Here is a 12819-nt window from a genome sequence, read left to right as displayed (position 1 = left end):
CTTGTACAGTGATAGGATGAAAGTGCAGAAGACTCAGTTGAACTTGTTTGTTGTTGTGTGGTGGCCATGATACATCATGTGTGTCATCATGTGGTCAGTAACAATATTGTAGGCCAAATTCATGTCAGTCGCCCTTCATATTGGCTAATCACGCTTTTTGTCTGAACTGTCTGTAGCTGTTAATGTGTTTCATCATTGCAGGCCAAATTGCCTATGGCACATCACTGACATTTGTTTGTGTCATACCAACAGATGCAGTAGCACAGGATTATAATGACTCTGTGATCAGAGACTGTTAGACTGCCATCTGTCTGGGTGTTGCATTATGTGAGGTGGGCTTCCTTTTGAGAGCTAGGGGACATGACTTCAGCTGATGACATCAAACATATTAATTATTGCCCATTTAACAGCACAATGTCTGATATGTCCGTTCCTACAATGTCCATGGGGTCTGTACCAGTATATTTGGTGGCCTCCACAGTCTTATATGGTCATGTCTGAATTTGTATGTTTCTTACATCTTGAAAGTCAATGTGCTGAACAATGTTATAAATTATCTTCTGAAACAAGACACTTGTATGTATATGTTGGCGTGTAATGGCTGTAATCCGGAGCTGGACACTGTGTACATGCAACATGTCCCCAATTAGCTTACATCTTCATTGTATGGTTCACATGGACTTACATATCTACATAGCTAAATGCGAATTTTAAGACAGAAGACAATTAGTTGGTGATGGGTGAACTTATTACAATGCTAATACAGAAAATAAATTTGGGACAGAAAGAAGCAAAAATGTAAAGGAAAGGATTCAGTCATGGTGAATATAATCATAGGAGAAGATGCCACAACACTGGAAGTCCAAAGTGCAGAATACTCTTCCCATGGAAACTGGAATGTGGTTCAGGATCAGTCCACAGAGTATATGTGTGTCACACAAAAGAGGACATTAAGGAAAAGGTGTCTTGCTGGTAGTGGTGGGTGTCTTGGTTTCCTCGTTTCTTGGATGGATGTCCCTGCTTGCAAGGGGGGGATCAGCTGCTGCAGAGGCAGGGGTGTCTGTGCCTCTGACAGGGCCTCCCTTCCTGTGGCTGCTTCAGATGGACTTGACTTGAGTTAGTTGGCCTACAGGAAGGGGTGGATGGTGGTGGAAAAGCACTGGTCAGGGTTGTGTGGATGTCCCTCAGAACCCCTGTTAGGGTGCCCATGTTGGAATTGTGGTAATCCAATTTCTGGATCATGTCCCTCTGCAGCTGCTTCCTTTACCAATGTTTAGTTAACACCTGTCTCATCAGTCCTTGGAACTCCTGATACACCCCCAAGATGTGGCTGATGGTATCCTGATCGACAGCAGCCCCAGAGGCCTCACTCCACTGGCCCATAGCATCCCTCACAGACACCCTACCCTCAAGCCTGTGACCTTGGCACAGGGTGCCCTCTCCAACTGTGTCCTGGACTCTCAGTGTCAGGAGTGTTGGGTTGCACCTCAGGATCCAGGACTGGGGGGGCACAAGAAGGTTGAAACTGTGGTAGGTACACAGGTTAGGGGTGCATTGTTGCCTGTGATGTTGACACAAAAGGGCTGGGAGGTGTCGTTGTGGCACAGTGAGACTCACTATTACCATCTGACCAGGTTGCCCAGATGTGCCAGGACCATCCTCCACATCCACAAGTCCAGGGGTGTCATCATCACTGACGGCTTCATCTGTGGGTGGAGTGTGAGTCTGGTCAGTGGATGATGTCTGCCCAGTGGCTGTGCCAGCTCGACCTGCTGAGAAAGAGAGTACATTGTTATTGGTTGAAGTGTGACATCTACTGCCAAAGATTGTGTGTTACAGTAAGTAGAGACATTGGACATTCTTAAGTGGTAGGTTAGCCTATTGTGCCATGTTACCATGGTATTGGAGTATTTGACATGACATGTGTGAAGCTTGCCTCAACTATTAGACTCAAGCAGCTCATTAGGGGCCAGATGTAGCAAAGGGTTTGCGCCTCGCAAACAGCGAAAAACGCCGTTTGCGAGGCGCAAAAGCCTCTTTGCTATGCAGAAATGCATTTTGCGAGTCGGATCCGACTCGCAAAATGCATTTCCGACTCGCAAATAGGAAGGGGTGTTCCCTTCCTATTTGCGACTCGCAGTGGGATGCAATTCCATTTGCGACCGCGTACGCGGTCGCAAATGGAGTCGCAGTTACCATCCACTTCAAGTGGATGGTAACCCACTCGCAAATTGGAAGGGGTCCCCATGGGACCCCTTCCACTTTGTGAATGGACCCAAAAACATTTTTTCAGGGCAGGGAGTGGTCCAAGGGACCACTCCCTGCCCTGAAAAAATACCAAAACAAAAGGTTTCGGTTTTTTTTTAACTGCAGCTCGTTTTCCTTTAAGGAAAACGGGCTACACTTAAAAAAATAAAACTGCTTTATTTAAAAAGCAGTCACAAACATGGAGGTCTGCTGACGTCAGCAGGCCTCCATGTTAGCGAGTGCCTATACTCGCAATGGGGCCGCAATTTGCGACCCACCTCATGAATATTGATGAGGTGGGTCATTGCGACCCCATTGCGAGTCGCAGTCGGTGTCTGAGACACCGTACTGCATAGCAATTTGCGACTTGCAAATTGCGAGTCTTAGGGACTCGCAATTTGCAAGTCGCAAATTGCCAAGTTGCTACATCTGGCCCTAGATGTGCTAATCAGTTGCACTTTGGAGAGGGAATGACAATTATAGCATACCAACAGTGAAGCCAACACAGTGGAGAGGCAACATGCATTTGACCATTCCAAGGACTAGTTGAGTGTGATAGAGGAAAACACACAACTTTATTGTATCTGTATCTCCAGTAATCATGTGTGCAGTGCTGTGTCAATGTATTTGCTGCTGTTACCAATCTTCTGATGCAGCTTAAAGCCTTAGGAATACTTGGAGTACACACTTGGTAAGGTGTCGCTCCTGCCCTCAATGGTTTAATTTTGGGATATCTGGTCAAGGTGGAGCGAGGTAGACAGACATGTCTCTGAGTTGAGCATGATCTGTATATTGCTCACTCCCCCGTGAGTAAACTTAATTTGAGAGATAACGAACAGGTGTATTTAGGCAAGTGAATACTGGGCTGGTGGTTGGAATAACAGAAACAGGGCCTCCTGGGATTTACAGTGAGGTCACTCCCTCTACTTCACACACTAAACAAATGGTATACTCCCAGGTGAGTAAGTTTCATTTGAGAATAAATGAACAGGTGTATCTGGGCAAGTGAACACTGGGTTGGTGGTTGGAGTTACAGAAACAGGGCATCCTGGGAGTTGCATTAAGGTCACTTCCTCTACTTCACACACTAGACAAATTGTATACTCCGAGGTGATTAAACTTTATTTGAGAGTTCACAAACAGGTGTATTTGGGCAAGTAAACACTAGGCTGGTGGTTTGAGGTACAGTAACAGGGCTTATTGGGCTTTACCGTCTGGTCACTCCCTCTACTTCCCAACACTTAACAAATGGTATACTCCCAGGTGAGTGAATATCATTTGAGGGGACAAAAACAGGTGTATGGGGGCAAATGAACACTGGGCTGGTGGTTTGAGTTACAAAAACATGGTCTATTGGGCTTTGCAATCAGGTCACTCTCTCTACATTCCAACACTTGAAAAATGGTATACTCCCAGGTGAGTGAAGAGCATTTGAGGGGGCAGTGACAGGTGCATTTGGGCAAGTGAACACTGTGCTGGTGGTTGAAGTTACAGAAACAGGGCCTCCTGGGAGTTGCAGTCAGGTCACTCCCTATACTTCACACACTAGACAAATGTTGGGTATTACGTATATGTTACCAGACTGTATCTAAATTTGAGCATAAATTTACATATTGAGACATACCATGTGTCCTGTGATGAATATTTGATATTGAAACACTTACAAGTACCATTCCAACGTATGGCATGTGATGGGCCTTGGTAGCTGTGATGTTAGGTCCAACAATATACATTGAGAGTCTTACATCTCAGATACTCTGGGTATTGAATGCTGATAAAGACAATGAGCAACATGGTGGCAAAAGCTAAGCTATGAGCATGCATGACATTGCACTCTTGCAACAATTTTTGTGTTTTAACTAACAAGACTCCACTCAACCATGTAGTCATGTCAATCCCTCAGGATGCAGGATGGTCAAGAGCTTCTACTCCCAGAGAAAGTGTTGTACTGGGGCACTGGGAGGGCCACTACCAGTCTTGTAGACCTCCATCTGTTGCCTGGGAGCCAGGGAGTGCACTTTGACAACTCTTCCTAATGTCCTCCTTTGTGCGCAGGGTGGTGCCTGCAGCATTCACTCTGTTGATGATTCTTTGCCATTTTCCTATCAAGAGGACTGTGCTGGACTTGTTCACCAAACAATTGGGGCTCTGCCCTCATGACTTCATCCACCATGACTCTCAAATCATCCTCTGAGAAACAGGGATTTTGGAGATGTGACATGGTGGGTAATTAAAGTAGGTGACAGGGAGTTATTTACAAAAGAAAAGTGATGTGGGGAGTAAATGGAGAAAAGTGTATCAAAGAGGTTTTAGGAATAGTGAAAAAAAGGGTTCCTCATCTCTCTCAACAAAATCAAATCTTGGTTGTATTGGAGATGCAAAGGATCATGGTCTGTGAAGGGGTGTCTTTTAATGTTATTTGCAGGAGTGGACCTGGGCGTGGCGGTGCCTTGCTGGGCCGTGGAGGTGGGACGCTGCTGTGACGAGCGGCTCGCGCTCCCAAAGGACTTCCGGCGTTTCCGAACCTGTCGGGCTGGCTGGGGTGCTCCCCTTGGCCCTTGATGATCGATGTGCTGCCGCGGTAGCCCGGAGCCGGGGCCTCCCGGCTGTCCTGACCTGCGGGTGCCAAGGGAGGATCGGAGAGGGCCCGGGGGCCTGCGGAGGGGTGCCGATCCTGGTAGGTGCACCGGAGGAGGCCCCGGGCCTCTAGAAGTGAACCCTAGTGCATGCAGTGGTCGGCCCAGGGAGAGCGGTACTGTGGTGAGGAGTGGAGCAGTGGCACTGCGAGGGGCACCGCAGTGGGGCCTAACCTTGGGCCCCATCCCCACTGAGGTAGCAAGAGGCTGCATTTTGGTGGTTTAAAGCGGGACCCCTGGAGGCGCAACTGGATGGAAGTCGTGACCCGGCCCGTGGGAGCGCTCTCACTGCTGGTAAGCCAGAGGCCTCTGCTGGAGAGGACAGAGTGGGCCGCTGGGGCAGAGCTGACGCAGCGACGCAGAGGGAGAATCGGGCTGGACCCATTTCCCCCCATTGAGGCAAGTGGACCACAGCTCTAGAGGGAGCCGGAAGAGAGCACACCGAGTGGTAAATTGGGCACCCTTAGACGGCCATTGGCGGCCTGCCCTGGGCCGCGGTGGTGAGTTACAACGTGCCCGTCGGTGAAAGACAGAGGCCCACGGAACTGAGCACACAAGAGCACAATCCGAACTTGATCGAGGCCCTGTCTTGACGGCGCGGAGCGGGGGTGCCTGGTCCGATGGCAGAGCACCATACCGTACAGCACCATGACCGCCGGGGTCCTATATATATACAAACCTTAGAAATAGTGCCTGATTGTTGAAGACGACCAGTTTGTTGTCACGGCCTCCTGGGGGGGCGCTCATGCCACATTACTGAAGATAGACAGTACTTGGACGGCGCCTGACTGGTGCTGCTGATCGGTGCGCCCCTAGTCAGAGCCCTCACGAAGGAACGCATCATCTGTGCCATGCAGAACAGCTGGAGGTGAATCTGCAAGCCCCGGGACAAGGCACTGAGTAATCTTCCACCTGCTTGACAACTGAAGTACAATTTACATGTCCCAGATGACCACCAGGTACAAGACAAGAGGCAAAACCCAGGGCCATAAAACCACCAGAGACTACAACAAAGAGAAGATGGAGTACCCCGCACAGTCCACGGTACAGACCACCCTTAACAAGATCCTAGGTGCAATAGAGGACACAAAAACCACTCTGAGACATAACATCAACCAGGTAGTGGTCGAACTGGGTCTGTTGAGAGCCGACCACCACAAATTGGTGGACAGAGTGAAAGAAATTGAAACAACACTGACAGAGCTCGCACTGAAACAAGATAACCTCGCCGCCACGGTCCTCCACCTGACTGAACGAGTGCAACGCCTAGAACGTAGGGTTGAGGATGCAGAGGGGAGAAGCTGCAGAAACAATATACGGATCGTGGGTCTTCCTGAGGGTGTCGAGAAACCAAACATGGTAGAGTTCCCTGAGGAATGGCTGCGCACGGTCGTAGCCCCGGAGCTTCTCTCGCCCTTCTTCTCCCTGGAACGGGCACATAGAGACCCCTCGCGCCCACTGGCGCCGGGAAGGCAACCAAGGGTGGTGATAGCCAAACTAATGCACTACAGAGATAGAGATATCCTACTCCAAAGGGCCAGGGAGGCTGGGCAATTCAAAGTCGAAAATGCCACAGTGCTGCTATTCCTCGATTTCACTATGGAAGTGCAGATGAAACGGGCTTCATACACGACAGTGAAGAGGACACTCCGAGAGGCTGGGATACCATACTCCCTTCTTTAACCGGGTTCGAAGGGGTCAGAGGAGACAGAGAAACAGATCACGAGCAAGACCAACCACAGCCCAAAAGGAACTGCCAAAAATAGATGCACTGAACACGGCGGCCTCCATTTGTGGGGGTGCTCCATCGGTGGATAGCGGTAGTGGAGACTCAGATCGTGCATCTGTGTCCTCTGAGGGGGGCTCCGGCGGCTCAAGAGATGCACCCAGGGAACCGCGCAGACAGCGGACAAGCTAGGTTAAGTAGTTTATAACCTGAACATGAGGTGAGGAATATCATATGAATAAGGCCCCGACAGACACGCACCCACCCCACTACTAGTTTCTCGGCCACGAGACAGGATGGCGAGGACTTTAATCAACTTGTTGTTATTGCTTCACTTTTGCAATGTGTTATGGACAACCTACATTTCGAGGGGTGCCCTGGAGTCTGGGAGTTGGTGTTTACGGTTGTATTTTTTTGATGGTGATAGAAACATTGAGAACGTAATACACAATCCTTCACAACGAGAAGTGGGGGATGGGTCACAAATGGGCGCAACAGAACTCAGTTTCACCCTAATTAATCTAGCATGGCTGAATACAACTTTCTGAGCTGGAATATCAGGGGAATGGGATCGCCCTCTAAAAGGTACAGAGTGTTATTGTACTTGAAACAGCGGGGTGCATATCGCCATGCTACAGGAGACTCACCTTACCACCACCGAAATAGACAAACTTCGGCGTAGATGGAGGGGACAGATATTTACCACCAAGTACTCGGCCTACGCTAGGGGAGCACTGATATGGGTGAGAGTAGGAGTCCCCTTTGAGGCCAAAGCTGTGGACATAGACCAAGAAGGCAGGTTTGTAGTTGTGGAAGGTGGACTACCTGGAGTTACAATTACCATTAGCAGTATCTACGTGCCCAACCAGGACCAGATACCCTTCATGCAGTGCCTATCGAGCCACCTCACGCGCCATAGGGGTGGAGCTGCTATTAGCAGGGGACTTTAATAGTGTATTGCATACAGAGCTGGACCGCTCCACCCCACCACTGGCTGGAGCAACAATGCATAAGATAGCTAAACACATGGAGGAATGGATGCGGGGCTGGGGTTTGGTGATGTATGGCGCGCGCAGCATCCGCAAGATAGGGACTACTCTTACCTTTCACACTTACACCAGTTACACACCAGAATTGACAGGGTGATTTGCTCTGCAGCGCTAGCACAGAACATGATCCACACTGAATATCTGGGCTGCACTTTGTCTGATCATAACCCACTACTTTGCACATGGCGAGACACTAGAGACAGATCCCCTATACCATTATGGAGATTGGGCCCAGCCGCACTAGAGGACCAAGTATACAGGGAGACATTGCGTTCCTTTCTCACAGATCACATCACCACCAACTCGGGCTCGGCGTCAACTAGAGGGGTGGAATGGGAGACGCTAAAGGTTGCGGTAAGAGGGCATTGCATGAGCCAGACTGTTGGGATTACGCGCACTCTTGAGCGTGAACTAATAGGTTTAGAGAAAACCATCCATAAAGAAGAAAAGAAAAAGAGCAGAACTGCTTTAGAATGCGATAGACTCAGAGAGGCGAAGGGTTTGCACGCTAAGACTGAGGAACAGTTAAGATGCCACACCACACAAAGATACCTAACCTCAATACAAGCGGAGGAGGGCAGATCGGGGAGGATGCTGGCATGGTTGGTGAGACCAGGAGGAGAGGGGATGCCTATAGTGAGCGTAGAAGATGCGAAGGAACTACATAAACACACACCTAATGAGGTCAATGGAGCCTTTAGGGAGTACTACACCTACCAATACAGAAAACCGGAGAACCTGGAAATCGAAAGGTTCAGTGATTACCTGGGGGCATTACCATTGACTTCTCTGACGGAACAGGACGGGGAAAGCCTAGGGGGACCGGTGACATTAGAAGAGGTAAAAGAGGCCATAGAACAGCTGGCAGCGGGGAAGACCCCGGGTATGGATGGTCTTCCGATGGACTTCTACAAGAAGTATTCCGCACTGCTGGCTCCCAGACTAGTTGAAATGTATGCAGAATCTCTCCAGCAGGGTTCCTTACCAGGGACACTGAGAGAAGCTCTAGTGGTCCCCCTGCCCAAACGGGACACAGGTGAGCTCTCAGTGACAGACTTCGGACCGCTGTCAATGTTCAACTGTGATTTTAAAATTTTGAGTAAACTAATGTCCAACAGACTGCTTAGCTACATCCCCAATTTAATACATGAAGACCAAAATGGATTTATCCCAGCGCGAAGCACCTCCCTAGATTTGAGACGCCTGTTTAATCTTTTACATATGCCGCAAGCTGCAAAACCCAATGGGGCGACGCTGTTGGCAATAGATTTTGAAAAAGCCTTTGACTCGATACAATAGGATTTCCTGCGCTCAGTGATGCTCCAGATAGGGATGGGTGGCTGGGTGCGCTGGGTGGACTGCTATACATGACTCCCCTGGCACGAGTGAGAATGGGTAAAATAATTTCTGAGACTTAGCCGGTACACAGGGGAACTAGAAAAGGATGTCTGTTATCCCCTCTGTTGTTTGCTCTGGCAATCGAACCGCTAGCAGCCCGGCTCCGGACGGAGGGAAAAGGACATGGAGTGGAGTGGGGGCAAACTGAACACATCATCTCACTCTACGCGGATGATGTATTAATTTATCTGAGAAATGGCGAAACAGGTTTGCCATGGGCATTGAGAATATTAGATGACTTTGGTGCTCTCTCTGGACTCCATCTGAACCTTGGTAAGACCTTTGTCTTTCCCATGGTAGAGGGCAGAGAGCGACCTTCCTCTTGCCCCGGGGATGTAGATTGGGCTCCGCGCACCTTTAAGTACCTCGGAATACAGGTGTTTCACGATTTAAAAGACCTCCGCGAGGGTAATCTGGGCAAAGCGTTGCGTTCGCTCTGATCCTCGGTGAGATTCGGGAGATCATTCAGACTAACCATATCAGCTAGGGTGTCCCTATCTAAGATGATCATGCTTCCACGACTTCTCTACTTCTTTGCCAACCGGCCAGTGCTCGGGCCTTCGACATGGTTTCACAAATTAAATACACTTCTCAGGGATCTGGTGTGGGATGGAGGCTGGAGGTGCACATCGCTGACGGCTCTAACTAGGCCAGTACTCATGGGGGGTCTGGGGGTACCGGACTTTGAGCTATACTATCTGGCCTGTCAACTCCAGTGGACAGCTGGATGGCTGAGGGGACGAAGTCAACCGGAGTGCAGGATATAGGCAAGATACTAGCACACATGATTGCCCGAGGTGGAGCACACAGGGAGGAAAGCGTCCTAATTAAGTTTGCGACATCCTGCTGGAAGCGTTGCTCGCGACGAGTAGGGGTGGGAGTAGCTTATTCACCAGCCCTTCCATTAACAGTGCTGGTACAGAACTCCCCAGATAAGCCACTAATGATCCACGGGCTGGGAGTCTGGGTGTGGGCCGGAGTACAGACAATTGGAGATTTCTTTCAGGACGGGATAATGAGAACTTTCACAGACATGACCGATAAGAATAATGTCCCAGATGGGAGGTTCTTGTCGTATCAATACCTAACACACCGCATAAAATCACTCTGGGACACTGTCAATGTGGAACCCGAGGTACACAAGATCCTTCATCACCTCCTGACACTAGGCAATGAAACCCACCTGATAGCTAAATTATATAAGGCCCAAGTGGAATGCTCCATGGTGCCATTACAGGCATTAAGAGAATTCTGGGAAAAAACACTAGGGGAAGACTTAACGGATTCGGCCTGGAAGAAATCACTGTCCTACCCCAAGACGGTATCACGAAACACATGATTGCGCTATATCCAATACAATTACCTACACAGGACGTACCTCACCCCACAAAGACTAAACATTATTTACAGAGGCAAAACTAGAGCATGCCCAAGGTGTAGGGAACTTGATGCAGACCTGGACCACCTGCTATGGCAGTGCTCTGAGATCTGGCATGCCTGGGGAGAGGTACTGAACAAACTAGGGACGCTACTGGAGTTAGAACTGGGTCAGTCCTCATCGGCATGTCTGATGGGACTGCATACCGGAGCAGCGGCTGGATCGGTAAAAGCCAGATTCTTGGACCTGGCTCTGGTACTACTTAGGAGGCAGATTGCCATTGGATGGAAATCTTCTGAAAGCCCCCCTCTAAAGATCTGGAGAAGGGATGTCTCAAAATGGGTGAGAGCTGAACTTCAGATGCTGCGACGAGAGGAGATAAAAGGACTATGCTTGAAAGCCATTGCTCCTGACTGGGAGGAAATATTAGATAAGTGGGAGCAAGGAGACCAGGAAATGGGAATTCACAGAGAGACGACTGACACCCCATAGAATAGAACTAGAGAGTAAGGAGTATACAGTAGTAAAGTGGCATAAATAAGGAAAGAGGAGGCAGGTCAAGTACCAACATAGTAGGCACAAGAAGAAAGAGACAGTTTGCACCACAACATAACAGACCTTTTAGAGAAGAGAGCATGATGGCATCAGAACACAGTAAGCGCATGCAGAGACCATCCCCCCTAGATTGCTAGATTCAGTAAATAAGGATTAACACAGAACTGAATAACCTACTATATACAGACCCTCCTCGTCACAACACCGCACAGACACCACACATCACCATTGTGTAAATAGTTCTGAATAGATTCAGACAGGTAATTGCTACAGTAAATGACTATGAATGATTACTGTTCACATGCATAAGAAGTATCCCAACCATGAACGATTTGTTACCGAACTAGACCGATATTGATGCATAACCCAAGATGTACGATGAAGCAATATGTATGAACACAGAAGCAAGTAATGTAGCCGAAATTATGTCTGTTTGTAAGTAAAAAGTTAATAAAAATATCCATTAAAAAAATAAAAAAATAAAAATAAACTGTGTGTTTGTAATCGACTCGGTGGTTGGCCGCGGCGCTGACAGCACCGGAGTACGGACCGCCAAGATAACAGACTGCTGCACCATTGACATTCAGCACTGGCTTGGCGGGAGCCGTTCTGCCTGTATACATCATAATACGGCAGTCTGGCGACTGTCTCAGCAGAGGTATTTTTGGGCATGCCACCTTGGCGGTCTGGGAGTTCGACCGCCAAACTCACAATGTAAAATCTTTGACCACGATTACCCACTTGGTATATACTACCACCGCACAAATGTAATTAGGCTGAAATTGTGCCCATGTCCCAGTCCACCACAAATGGTGACTTCTGATTAATGCTTTTTCTGGGTGCTTTTTTGCCTTAATTTGTTTTTAAAAACATATCTGCAGATTCCTTATTGGAATTCAGTTGCTTTGGTGTCAATTGCTCTAATTGCAATGTCCTCTTTTTTAAAATTTGGTTGTTGGATTTTTATTGTGTTGTAGTTAGACTTTGTTACTGTTTTGGTACTGCTAAATACATTACACTCTTTTCCTTGAGTAAAGCTAGCCTGCTGTGTGCCATAGTTACCAGGGGTTGAACTTAGGTTTAGTTATTGAACTTATGCATTGGATCTGCCAAGATCTTGAATTTATACTTGGGATGGATTTAAACCTCCCATTTACTAGACCATTTTCACACAGCTATACCCACTCAATCCCCCAATAAAATGTACACAAGGAATTAAAATGTATTGAATAATTTAAGATGTCATTAAACATGTAAACAAATAAATTATAATTTTTAAAAAAATCAATAAGCTTTAATGAATATGTAATTAAATTTAAACTACCAACTCAAGCCCACAATAAACCCCCAACCTGCAATTCAAATTTAATAAATACTTTAAAGTGTACAAAACAAGTAAACCAATCAATAACTGATACAAAACTAAATGAGTCAATTCAAATTAATTTACAATATATAATTTAAAAAATACTTCTGATGCATTCCACCAGTAAACCCAAGAACATAAGCAATATAATATAAATATGTGTCACAATAACTTAAATACAAACAAGATACAATACAATAAAAATATATTAAAGTAAATTATAGTTTAATATTTGATATTATTGTAAAAAAGTTAAAAAAGATATACATAACTTCAGTATTTTGTCAATTACATTTTAGTAGTTGTGGTATTTGGACCATGATATAGTCAAATTATATTTTTGAATCGATATTTAGGGAGAATACCTTCAATAGTGTAAAATCAGACAGTTTATGGTTAGGAGTGTGCACTAAAAGTTACCATGAATTGGAGAATTTAGGTCATATTGCTTGACAACACGCCAC

Source organism: Pleurodeles waltl, chromosome 10 (genome assembly GCF_031143425.1).
Source record: "Pleurodeles waltl isolate 20211129_DDA chromosome 10, aPleWal1.hap1.20221129, whole genome shotgun sequence".
In the NCBI taxonomy this organism is placed as follows: Eukaryota; Metazoa; Chordata; class Amphibia; order Caudata; family Salamandridae; genus Pleurodeles; species Pleurodeles waltl.
This window is presented reverse-complemented; position numbering follows the sequence as displayed.